General features: G+C 34.8%; 2 pseudogenes; both read left to right on the top strand.

Annotated features, from left to right (window-relative positions):
* The first annotated feature begins 5,574 nt into the window (after nucleotides 1-5,574).
* On the top strand, nucleotides 5,575-6,806 carry LOC120161199 (annotated as a pseudogene).
* A 4,685-nt stretch (nucleotides 6,807-11,491) lies between these two features.
* On the top strand, nucleotides 11,492-13,720 carry LOC120161190 (annotated as a pseudogene).
* The last annotated feature ends 218 nt before the right edge of the window (nucleotides 13,721-13,938 follow it).

Below are 13,938 nucleotides of genomic sequence, written 5' to 3'. Positions count from 1 at the left end.
TTAAAAAATATGTAAATGAATAAAATAATATGAAAACGTTATTTATTAATTATTTAAAAAACGTTTATTAAAAAAACATTAATTAACATAATATATTTTAAAAATTAATATTATAATTACTTAAGGAATAAAATATAACATTATTATATATTAAAACCAAGAATCATGGGATTAGTATTTAAAAGTAATAAAACAAAAGTTAGTGCTCTTATTAATATAATAGAAAGTGTAGTATCCAATATAGTTCTCTTAAAAAAACAAAATATTAAAGTAAAATAATATATTTTAAAAAAGACGTGAATAGTATTAAAATATAATAAAAGAAAAATTAGTGCTCTTTCTTTCTAATTTGTTATTATTATTTTTTAATAATTTATTTATTTATTTTATTTTAAAAGCTAATATAGATTATTAGGATATATATGTGATAAAAATAATAAATAAGTATTAAATTTGAAATAAATAATAACCAAAATAAAAATATATGATTAAATAAAAATAATATAAATTATTAGTTAATATTCGAAATATATAAAATATATATATATATTAAAAGTTTAAATAATCCTAAAATATTATTTAAATATATATAAATATACGGTTTGTGACTAAAATTAAAATAAATAAAAGGTGAAGACAAAATTAAAAGTTATAGAAACCTGATTTTGGTGACTTTAATAGAAGATTATAAAATACAGGGACCATGGACGTGATTTAACAATTTTGAAATTGCACACACACTCCCTCACCAAAACGACATAGCTTTGATAAATGTATAAATACCTCAATTTTGGCTCAAGATAAGAAATTCTTATCATTTTCTCAATTTTGCTTCTCTTTCTAAAGAGAGAAGCTCTCACTTCTCTCTAAATTCTCTTACCGGAGGGAGCTCCGGTCACCTGCCGACCACCGTCGGACACTATTCACGTCACTATTCCGATCACTATTCATCGTCGGCCACTATTCACGATGGTCAGAAAAAATAAAAATAGCTCAAATCGTAGATCGACTCACCCTAAACCCGAAACTATCCTTTTTTTTTCTTAAAACACTTAAAATAGCTTAGATCTAAGATTTTACCTTCGCTAAAACAATTTTTCTGACGACCTTTGGACTTCGACGAAGGTAAGATCTCCTCTCATTTCTTCTTCTTTTGGTTTGTTTCCTGCTTGTTTGGTGTTTCTTGCTATCTTCCCGTTCTTCTCGTTGTGTTTTTGTTGTCTCTCCTCCTTTCTTTGCAGATTCGAAGGCCTTTTATAGGCTTCAAAAGGCCTCAGAACACCGTTCATTTTGGTGAGTCACCGGATCTACGATGGTGACTCACCATATAGATGATGAAGTGTGCGGCTATCCTCACTTCTTCTGGAGTCTTATGTGCGACGGTGATGTCATGACGGCGTCGGAGTAGACCACTTGGAGGCGGCGGCGTCGTGGCAACGTCGGAGTGGCCCATCTGGAGGCGGCGACCGAAATATCCCCATAGGGCTGGTGAACCCTATGATTCTTCTAGATTGGATCTGGATAGTTAGATCTCTCCAGATCTAACGGTTGAAGATGATGACGACTGTGATGAGATATGAAAACCCTAGAAGGGTTTTGGGCCTCCATCTGGTTTGGGTAAAATGGGCCTGGTGATTGGGCTCCGGGATTTGTAATATATTTGTTAAATAATAATAATAACATATATATAATAATAATAATAATAATAATAATAATAATAATTTTAATAATAATAATAAAATGAAATGAAAAAATTAGTGTTTACAGCTGCCCCTCTTTTCTCATTCTTGTGTTAACAAGAATAGAACAAAGACGAAAAAATAATAATTTTTTTCATTTGGCTTCTTTTGAGTATGATAGAAATGTTGAAAACATTATGCCTAGAAGTCTTATGAATGACCCGAAGGTTTTGAAAACATCATGCACTGAAGGTCTTACAGATGACCTGAAGGTTTTGAAAACATCATGCACTGAAGGACTTGCAGATGACCCGAAGGTTTTGAAAACATCATGCACTGAAGGTCTTACAGATGACCCGAAGGCTTTGAAAATATCAAAAAGCTCCCGAAGGCTTTTTTGAAAACCCTACACTGCATGTCTTATGGATGACCAGAAGGTTTTGAAAACATCATGCACTGAAGGGCTTACAGATGACCAGAAGGCTTTGAAAATATCAAAAAGCTCCCAAAGGCTTTTTGAAAACATCCTGCACTGCAGGGCTTACGGATGACTCGAAGGTTTTGAAAGCATCATGCACTGAAGGGCTTACAGATGACCCGAAGGTTTTGAAAGTATCAAAAAGCTCCCGAAGGCTTTTTGAAAACATCCTGCACTGCAGGGCTTATGGATGACCCGAAGGTTTTGAAAGCATCATGCACTGAAGGGCTTACAGATGACCTGAAGGTTTTGAAAGCATCATGCACTGAAGGGCTTACAGATTAACCGAAGGCTTTGAAAATATCAAAAGCTCCCGAAGGCTTTTTTTGAAAACATCCTGCACTGCAGGGCTTACGGATGACCCAAAGGTTTTGAAAGCATCATGCACTGAAGGGCTTACAGATGACCCGAAGGTTTTGAAAGCATCATGCAATGAAGGGATTACAGATGACCCGAAGGCTTTTTTTGAAAACATCATGCACTGCATGGCTTACGGATGACCCGAAGGTTTTGAAAGCATAATGCACTTAAGGTCTTACAGATGTAGGAAATTGTTTACTAAGTAAGAAACTATGGAAATTGTTTTCTTACTATTCAACAATTTCATTTTCAGAAAAGATTAAATGAGAAACTTTAGAAAGCGTTTTCTCATTGAAATAACTTGCTTGATTGGGTAACATGCCCCAAAATAATACTGATTAAATGAGAAACTTTGGAAAGCATTTTCTCATTGAAATAACTTGTTTGATTGGGTAACATGCCCCAAAAATAATACTTCTTTTGTGGATTGCATTCATCTATTCTTCATATGTTTGCATGATTCCTGTTGTCATTTGAATTCTACCTTCTTCTTGTAAGGTATTTTTCATCATGAATCTTCTTGTTCATACGAAGATCTGTAAAACTTTATGTTTGAATACACTCAGATGTATCAATGTAATGCATTGTCTATTGTGTAAATGATGTTCTTATGAATGCATAAATGTTGATGCAATCTTCATTTGACTTCAAAGTGGCAAACTCGGTCTTCCTTCACTTGATCATTTATTTCCAGGGTTACCTTTGGATATCAGTGTAGCAATCTAGCAATCTATGCTATATTTCTGAAGAACCATCTGATCAATCTTGTATCTTTGTATCTTCTTTGCTTCATTAAAGTCTCAGAAGAAATGTTTTGTTTATGTAACTCTGGCTGTAATCAGAATTATGATCTTGATGCCCCATTTTATTGTGGATAAAACTGACTTTCTTTTTCTGGACTTGTGTAGAAATCCAATAAAGCTTTCCTCTTTGAAAAGAGAATTTATCATGTTTGAAGAGAAAATCTATCATCTTTGAAATGTGTAGATGTAAATATGCCTTAATTCCTTTCATGTCTCCACATCTAATTGGATCTCGAACAAGGCAACTTGGACCATATCATGTCGAGATGCTTAACAACAACCTGTCGTTCAACCTTAGTTAGCTCCATTAGTTTCTTGTTGTTAAAATTCCAGCTTCCCTTCTGTGGAAAGAAATCTTCATCTTGGATCAATAAATGGAAACCATATGATCACAACATTGGTTCAACACCATAATCACTGGTTCATAAAATATTTGGCAACATATTTATCTTTTCTTGTGATTTCTGTCCATATGTTCATAAAGCAATTGACAACACATTCATCATTTCCTGTGACTTCTGCACAGATGATGTTCATAAAATATTTAACAAACATTCATCATTTTCTGTGGTTTCTGCACAGATTTCTGGTCAATGAAGCTCTTTCATAATGTTCAGACCTTTTGTGTGATGTCACAAGACCATTTGAGAACAAAACTAAATAGGAATATAAGTGATATGTTGGCGTGTTTCATGACCAAAAAGTTGGTCAAATTCACAAAATATCTTAGTGTCGAATTGAATAAGAGACACTAACTGATCTTGATATCATCTTGGGTAAGGGAAAGTGTGATACAGATCACGTTTTCTTCCATAATGAGTGTTGTGGGACATAGAAACACATCCGCTATAGGAGCCATGTACAGAAAGAGGTTAATGGAATTCTTGTTGTTGTAGATGAAACGCACATGATAAACCAAATAGATGAAAACTCAGTTCACCCTGGCTGGCAATGATAACCCCAGTAACAATAGGAATAAGAATAACATAAGCTGAGCCTCTTTATACAATGTCATCAAGTAAATGAAAACTGTTGTGAAAAATATATTCGTAGCCCCAATAGTATGATTGAAACTGACTGTTAGAAACCTCAAAGAAATATGTCCAATCATCACCGACACATAGAATACAAAATTCAAAGCCGAGATCTTGAGGAACTGAACACTGGATCGAATAGTTTACATGGGGACCATATTTATCCATGCAATCATGATGTATCTTAACAAAGAATACGATGTCATGTGCCACATGATTAAGAAGATTGGGTATTTGAAACCATACTTGCTGAGTAAATATTTGTTCAACAACAGGACCCCAATACAACTTACTGATGAACGAAACAATTATGCATAGTCAGCTCGACTGCCACTGCTTCTCCATTTTCATTATTCATATCTTTCTATCTCATTGGAAAGTTTTGCTCACGTAAATGATCTTTAACACATGATGATATGGGCCTTTAGCATGCCCCAACATTGGCTAATACAAACGTTCAAAATACATCAATATTACTGATTCTGATTGAAATAAGCTTTCAGCATGCCCCAACATTAGCTAATACAAACGTTCAAAATGTGTCAATATTCTTGATCATGATTGAAATGGACTTTCAGCATGCTCCATCATTTACTTCTTGTTAATCTGAGCCTTCAAAATGCCCCACATGGATCTGTGTGAAGTAATCTTTAAAATGCTCCAACATTTGATGATACACATGTTAAAAGTGTGCTCAACATTACTTCTTGCTGAGATGAGACTCCAAGAATGCCCAAATATTCATATTACTATGAGCCTTCAAAATGCTCCACCATTCTATTTCTGGTTGAAATGGGCTTTCAAGATGTCCCGCATGGATCCATCTGAATTGGGCATTCGAGATGCCCTAATATTCTATTTCAGGTTCACTTTCAACGTCTGTTTGATTTAAATATCATGATCCCCACGAGGTCTAATTTTGATAAGGTACTGTTGTGGGTACTTGTGGCTTTATTCGTGCCTCAAATCTGTTTATCTGGAATATTCTCATTCTGGTGTCACTAAACAGCAGTTGTCAAGTAACTTGAAGATTTCTCTTCATATTGTCACAAACTTAACAAGTGATTAATCTTTCTGACAGAAATGTCAGAGATATGTCTCTTCTGTATGATGTGCCCATTATTTGGATCTAGAGGGATCTAGTCGGACAGAATGGTATAAATTGCTTGGTAATTCATTTCAGGCTGACACAATGAACCTTGTTTTCAGTGAAGGCTCTTGAAAAGTTCGCACCCATGCAACATGCTGATTCTAATAACTACTCATCTGATTATGAAGCGATCTTTCAGGATGATTTCATAGATATTGATAGTTCTTCTGATACTGAGAAAATCCTAAATTTTGATTCTGATGAGGAGAAGAAAATGGGGTACTCAGAGGCTGAGACTTTAATAGCCATGGAGAAATATGGTCTGGATTCATCAATTGCAGAGTTGACAGATTTTATATGTGCTGCTCAAATGGCTAAGACTGTTGACGTACTTCTTCCGGTAGAAGATAGAAATAACCCCAATTACAAAAAAAAATGTGAAACTCAGGCTATGGTTTTTGGAAAAGGAAGAAGCAGATGAAGCTTGAAAAGAAACTTCTTAATGAAGACGATCATGCAGTTCATCTTCCAAATCCAATGATTGGTTTTGGGGTTCTTACCGAACCATATCAGATAACCCAATGAACACTTCTAGAAGATGCTATTAGTCCTCATTATTTCTACTACGAGAACGTGGCACTTGCTCCAGTTGGTGTTTGGACCGAAATGTCATGGTACTTATACGATATAGAGCTAGAATTTATAGATTCGAAGTATTTTTGTGCTGCTATATAGAAAAGGGGCTATATTCATAATCTGCCAATTGAGAAAAAATTTCTTCTAATTCTGCTTCCTCTATGCACCATACATGATGATTTTCTATTGACAACAACAAATGGTGGCCTTCTTGGGATCCAAGAACAAAGTTGAACTGTTTACAAATATGTACAGGAAGTGTCAAATTGACAGAAATGATTTGTAAGGCTTTTGAAGCTTATGACGATGAGCCACCTTCGAGTGTCCAGAAGTATGTTCTTGATGAATGCCGAAAAGGGAATCTGGTATGGGTTGGAAGGAATAAAGTTGTTCCACTTAAACCTGATGAGGTGGAAATGCTTCTAGGTTTCCCTTAAAAACCATACACGAGGAAGAGGATCTGCAAGAGACATGTTCCCCGGTGGTATCAATGTTCTGTCTCTTTTATCTGGGATCAGTGGTGCAGAGGTTGCCCTTTACCGGCTCAATATACCTTTGAAAGTAGATGTGCAAGAACTGAATGATGATCGGTTGGAGCAATTGATGAGCAGATTTGGCAGATTCGACCATGTTGTTAGTGGCATCCCGTGTAACAACCTTACCAGAAGAAATAGACATCACCAGGATAGATTCGAGGATTTTTGTTGGCGTATTTTCTTGCAATGACTGCTACAGTGACTGTCTCTTTTGTTTCTCCAAGATACGCATTGCCATATCCCACTCTTCCCGAATCATGGAAAGGTTTAGTTGAAATGAGCTTTCAGCATGTCCCTTTAGAACAATGTAATCATTCTTGATAAGTTACTGATAATGTCACAGGAGATCGTTACAAGTTCAATTCTCCAGACTTTCTGGCTTCTTGGACCACTTACTTTCAAGAATGCTTCATCATTTTGGCCTGGCTTATTCTTTCTACAATAGAGGTAGAATAGGCAACAATTTGCTTCAAGAACCTTTCTCATTTGAGACTGTCCTGTTTGAAAATGTTTTTCCTCCTTTCTTTATCGAAAAATGAAAGAATTTTGTAAAGTATTGTTCCTTACAGGTTCACAATAGAATCAAATCATAAAACATGAATTTAATGAATATCAAATAAATCAACTACACTTTTAAATCAAAAAATCATAGTCCTATGGCAAGTGTCAAAATTATTGACTGGTTTAAGGTGTAGGTTGATTCTGGTAAAGTAAGGTTTCTCAGGTTGATCCAGCATATATGTCTCTTTGAGCGTCCACTAACTTGAAGGAATGGTTGTTATGCTCATCTCATAGAGATACTTCTTGATTCCATAATTTCAAGAATGTCTTTGGAATGTGTGGTGCTTCATCAAGAGCTTATGATCGTATCTTATGTCGTTATTGCACCATTCAATATTTGAGCCGCCCTTTCAGGTTTTCAACTCGAATCCTTCTTTGGTTCCAAGATGTTATTTAAAAATTTACATATCGAACCCCTCTTTTATCATTTTTCATATCATGCATTAAAGATTTTAAAAAAACCCAATATTTGCAAATAAAAATCAATCCTAAGAGGCGGAATGAAATATGAAGATATTCTCTTTTAATTAAAAATCCATGTATGATTCTTTCAATCTTGCCTTGCTTGACTTGGATTTGTTTTGCTGAGGATTTTTCCATAAGACTTATTCATCTCCAGTATTTCTTGCGCTTCTTGTTGAATATGAATCTTTGAACAAATTGCACTTGATCAACCTTGTAACTTGAGGCTCAATGAGTCACCCATCTTGATTTGATTTTTTCTTTTTTTTTGATGAATGAGTATAGGACTTCAATTGCTTTGAGCACCTCCTTTTTTTCTCGCATTTTGGAATTTCTTTCGTTATTCTTGAATGGATTGATCTTCAAGCACTTTGTATTTGACCTATCTTGTAGTTCAAAACTCTCTTCATTTTATGAAGATTTACCCTAGTAATTGACAATCTTTATTCCTGTGAGCAGATATCCTTTGTAAAAAGAGGTATCCCCATGGGGATGAATATTCAAGATTAATCTTTATTTACATGAAAACAATGTAATTAATGCATGATATATTTATCTAAATCAATCTTTTTTCTTCTTTTTCAATAAGTTGATCCATGATATCTCATCTTGTCTCTTCGTACAGGAAGATTCATGAATAATTTGAAAGTTTGGTTCTTTTGGGGTCTTTTGGTTTTACCAGTATGATGGTTTTGTATCTAGAAGGACAAATGTGTGACTTTTGGAGTCATATATATGGTGCAATGTTATAAACCCATCAACTCCACCCAAAAAGGTAAACATCTAGATTTGGCATCTCAAAAATAGGTAGAGACATTACTTTAGAGTCTCAGATAAATGTAGTGTCAAGATTTGGTTTTGGTAAGGATCAAATAATTGGCATTGGATGGGATATGGAAGGTATAATTTTACCACTTGCCAAAGATCTATAATTCTTGAGAAATAATATTTAATCTACTTAATACTCAACAATGTCAAGATTAAAACTTGATTCCTTGCTCATAACCATAAAAGCAACACAAATTTATTTATCACAATAAGATAGAGAAAGGAACAAAAAAACATGTGCAAACAAGATACTGAAAATAGAAAGATACTACAGTGGTAGATAACAACTTCCACTTGTTTTGTTTAAATTGCTATATCATTCCTCAAATGTCGGGTGTATTCTCGATCCAAGATTTTCATCCTTATTTACCCCCCCATTTCTTGATCATTTCTTGTGTCAAGACTCCCTTGTCAACAAGCATCTTTATTTCTTTTAATAGTGGCTAACAACTCCCTGTTGAATGTCCAGATACCCCCAAGTAAAAATTGCAGAAGCTATTTTGATTATAGCAATGAGCAGAAGTTGGTCTTGGTGTATTGTATTGACCTTTAACCAAATGAGGGTACAAGTTTGAAATGGAAGTTTGGAACACTTCCAAAGTTTTTCTTGATCACGTGACTTTCTTTGGTCGATCTGAACAACTACTTGCTCTTTTTGATGCAACACTTATTCACATTATCAGCTTTTGCTTTTTGATCCGTCGAGCTCTTGGATGTAACTTCTGAGTTTCCTTCGTTGATTACATTTTCAATTAATTCTCCACTTGTCACAAGATTCTTGAATTCCTTCGTCGGATTTGCCTGCATTAACTCGAAAAAAGGAGCGAGAAGGGAATAATGAAACATACGTGATATCTCTTTTTCCAACATGGGAGGTTGAATTTGTGTTGTTACTCCTCTCCATCTTAAGGAATACTCCTTAAACCCTTCATTGGCTTTTATATTTACTACTCGAAGATCCATACGTGTTGGAGCTAAGCCTTTAACATATTGATATTGTCCCAAAAGTGCATCAGCTAAATCAACCCATCTCTTGATCTGTTCTTGGGTCAACTGATTATACCAGACTACTGTTGGTCCAATGAGGCTATCATGGAATGAGTGAATTAACATATCTTCAGAACTTAAATATACTTCCATTTTTCTATAAAACATTCTCAGATGGATTAGGGGACAACTGGTGCCATTATATTTCTCAAAATATAACATTATTATATATTAAAACCAAGAATCATGGGATTAGTATTTAAAAATAATAAAACAAAAGTTAGTGCTCTTATTAATATAATTGAAAGTGTAGTATCCAATATAGTGCTCTTAAAAAAACATAATATTAAAGTAAAATAATATATATTTTTTAAAAAAACGTGAATAGTATTAAAATATAATAAAAGAAAAATTAGTGCTCTTTCTTTCTAATTTATTATTATTATTTTTAATAATTAATTTATTTTATTTTATTTTAAAAGCTAATATAGATTATTAGGATATCTATGTGATAAAAATAATAAATAAGTATTAAATTTAAAATAAATAATAACCAAAATAAAAATATATGATTAAATAAAAATAATATAAATTATTAGTCAATATTCGAAATATATAAAATTTATATATTAAAAGTATAAATAATCCAAAAATATTATTTAAATATATATAAATATATGGTTAGTGACTAAAATGAAAATAAATAAAAGGTGAAGACAAAATTAAAAGATATAGAAACCTAATTTTGGTGACTTTAATAGAAGATTATAAAATATAGGGGCCATGGACGCAATTTAAAAATTTTGAAATTGCACACACACACACTCTCACCAAAATGACATAGTTTTGATTAATGTATAAATACCCTAATTTTGGCTCAAGATAAGAAATTCTTATCATTTTCTCAATTTTGTTTCTCTTTCTAAAGAGAGAGAAGCTCTTACTTCTCTCTAAATTCTCTTATCGGAGGAAGCTCCGGTCACCGGCAGACCACCGCCCGACCATCGTCGGACACTATTCATGTCACTATTCTGATCACTATTCACCGTCGACCATTATTCACAGTGGTCGAAAAAAATAAAAATAGGTCAAATCATAGATCGACTCACCCTAAACTCGAAATTATCCTTCTTTTTTCTTAAAACACTTAAAAATAGCTTAGATCTAAGATTTTACCTTCGGTAAAACAATTTTCTGACGACCTTTGGACTTCGACGAAGGTAAGATCTCCACTCATTTCTTCTCCTTTTGGTTTGTTTCCTGCTTGTTTGGTGTTTCTTGCTATCTTCCCGTTCTTCTCGTTGTGTTTTTGTTGTCTCTCCTCCTTTCTTTGCAGATTCGAAGGCCTTTTATAGGCTTCAAAAGGCCTCAGAACACCGTTCATTTTGGTGAGTCACCAGATCTACGATGGTGACTCACCATATAGATGATGAAGTGTGCGGCTATCCTCACTTCTTCTGGAGTCTTTTGTGCGACGGTGATGTCATGGTGGCGTCGGAGTAGACCACTTGGAGGAGGTAGCGTCGTGGTAACGTCGGAGTGGACCATCTGGAGGCGGCGGCCGAAATATCCCCATAGGGTTGGTGAACCCTATGATTCTTCTAGATCATATCTGGACAGTTAGATCTCTCCAGATCTAACGGTTGAAGATGATGGCGACTGTGATGAGATATGAAAACTCTAGAAGGGTTTTGGGCCTCCATCTGGTTTGGGTAAAACGGGCCTGGTGATTGGGCTCTGGGATTTGTAATATATTTGTTAAATAATAATAATAATAATAATAATATATAATAATAATAATAATAATAATAATAATAAAATGAAATGAAAAAAATTAGTGTTTACACATCTCAGGTGAGTTTCAGTTTCTATCCAGTATATCATACTTCAACTAAGACTTAGACGACTTGGGTTGGAGGTTCATGGGATGCAATGCAACACACTCAAACATCTTCGACAAAATATGCAATTGAGGGTGAATAGGATCATATTGTATATGGTCAACAAAGTAGTCGCCAAGTCGATTCAGTAACGACAATGATGATGTCAAATACCATAACCTCATCACCATATTTCGAATGTGGATCTCATAGTGTGTTAAGTATACCTCATTGGAAAGATGAAGGCGACGACGACGACAACGATGATCAAGGCCAACGACCCCGCCGTACTCGACGAGCCTCGCACCATTATCATTCGAATACTCCACAGCATCCTCAAGAACTTAGAAAATATAAATAAATTTTATTAGTTTGTAAACAATATTCTTTTAATAAAAATAATAATTATTTTTTAATTATTTTTTTTAATTTAAACCGGGACAACTCGTCAGCTCGAGGTGACGAGTTTCTTTGTGACTGTTAAAGAACTACCCGTTTGACCCTCTCTCTTTTTTTATTTTTAATTTTAAAATTGTTTTTCAATAATCAAAAAATATTTTATAAACGGGCTCGTCATCTTGACGTGACGAGTCCTGGAAAAAATAATAAATCACATGGAACCCACTCAACCGGGTTCATTAAAAATAATATTATGTGAAACTCCATTAAAAAATAATATTACGTGAAACTCGTCCCCTTGAAGTGACAAGTTCGTTCAACACTGTAACAAATAATATTACGTGAATTATTACGCCGGAGTTGCTCTATTCACCAGGGCTGCTCTGGTGAAAGGATGAGCCCCAGGGTGTTTGTTGTCTACAGGCAGGGCATGGCTACCTTGCTCATTGCCCCAATTGATTTTTTCTCAAGGAGGTAACTCTGCAATCTTTTCTCTTTTGGGACGGGGTTTAGGGTTTGTGTGTGTATATATTATATCTCACATGCTTTATTTGTTGTTGTTGTTGTTGTTGGCAGGAAAAACTCAGCAAGTTGCAGTTTGGGATTGAAGACTTTTGCTTGGATATTGCTGGCTTCTATTCTTGGGTGGATGCTGCTGGCTTATTTATCTATATTTTTATCATCCTTTTTCTTAGTGAACTCTACATTATAATGATTTGTTATTTCGCTTGTTTTTGCAGTGTTACAGTCAATCAGAATGCATATTTCGAGGGGCTATACTTGTCGTCTTCAACAATAGCAACCGCAATGACTAATCTAATTTTAGCCGCTACCTTTTTCATGACAGCCATTCTCGGGTAATAATACACAACACAATCTGGGATGCTTTTAAAACTTTGTGGGGGGGGATTTTAACGTTTTTTTCTCTCTTAATCTTGGTATGATTAGGATGGAGAAAGTTAATATTCGAAGCCGGAGCCATTTCTATGGCGGTATTTAAAGGGCCAAAGCCACTGAACACAGAACTATAACCACCAAATGGTTTGTTCAGCCCTGGAGGTGAAACCTGGTTTCTGGGTTGTTTACTTCTACTTGCAAGCAGCTTTTTCTGGGCACTTTGGATGGTCTTGCAGGTACATATATATATATATGTGTATATTCTCCTCCACATGATAAGGACAATGAAAATGTAGATCACTTGAGTGATAATCTCACACAGGTCCCAATTTCGGCGAGCTGCCCGGATCATTTGTATTCATCAACGTGGATGTGTTTCTTTGTCACCCTAGAAGCAGCAATAGTGGCATTGTTTGTAGAGAGAGATGTGGAAGCTTGGAGCCTCAATTCACAACTTGAGCTTTCTTATATACGGTCACTCATCATTATTCCTCTACACGTTCCATGTTGATGATAAGAATGGCGGTAGTGATTGGCTGCTCATCGTCAAACACCATCACAGTCTCAACATATGTCATTATTTCATTTCAAAGCATTGAATCTTAAAATGAGTTGAAAATGCCTTCTTTTTTTCATTTCGTTTAGGGATTCGCCTTGGCGGTGTCGTTCTTCGTTTAAGCTTGGGTCATTTCACAACGAGGTTCACTCTTTGCTTCCATGTTCAATCCCCTATGCACTGTTATTGTCACTGTATTTGCTGCTGTTTTCCAACACGAGGAGAAATATACAGGAAGGTAAAAAAAATAAACATTTGCTCCTTTTTTCCCCCATTAAAAGTATCATTCATTTGTTAGTTAACTTCTGGTTTTGGCTCAGCTTGGTTGGTGCTCTTGCGGTGATTGTTGGTTTGTACGTTGTGCTATGGTGTAAAGCTAAAGACCTCGAAAAGATGGATCCCAAGCAGCTTAACGATCAGGCAAGGGCCGTGCAAGTGATCATAGATGAATCCTCTGAGAAGACTGATCTACAAGAACCACTTCTGTATCACAAATCCATTAACGATGATGATATGGGGATTAAGCAGAAATGACAAAATATTTGTCTTGATAAAATTATAAATGGCTCAGATCAACAAGAATTTATCCAAACAATATCGTAAAATTTAGGGTTTCTTTTCATTATGGTAGACTTTCTTAATTTTTCTGTGATGGATGGAATCCTAATTCAAGTAGAGGTGGCCATATAACTCCATTTCACAGATTTTAACTTAATTTGATCTAACTAATTCAAGTTTGAATCATATCAAAG

This window comes from Hibiscus syriacus, unplaced genomic scaffold, assembly GCF_006381635.1.
Source record: "Hibiscus syriacus cultivar Baekdansim isolate YM2019G1 unplaced genomic scaffold, ASM638163v2 tig00002880_pilon, whole genome shotgun sequence".
NCBI lineage: Eukaryota > Viridiplantae > Streptophyta > Magnoliopsida > Malvales > Malvaceae > Hibiscus > Hibiscus syriacus.
The sequence above is the reverse complement of the archived record's forward strand: the minus strand, read 5'-3'. Positions and strand labels throughout refer to the sequence as shown.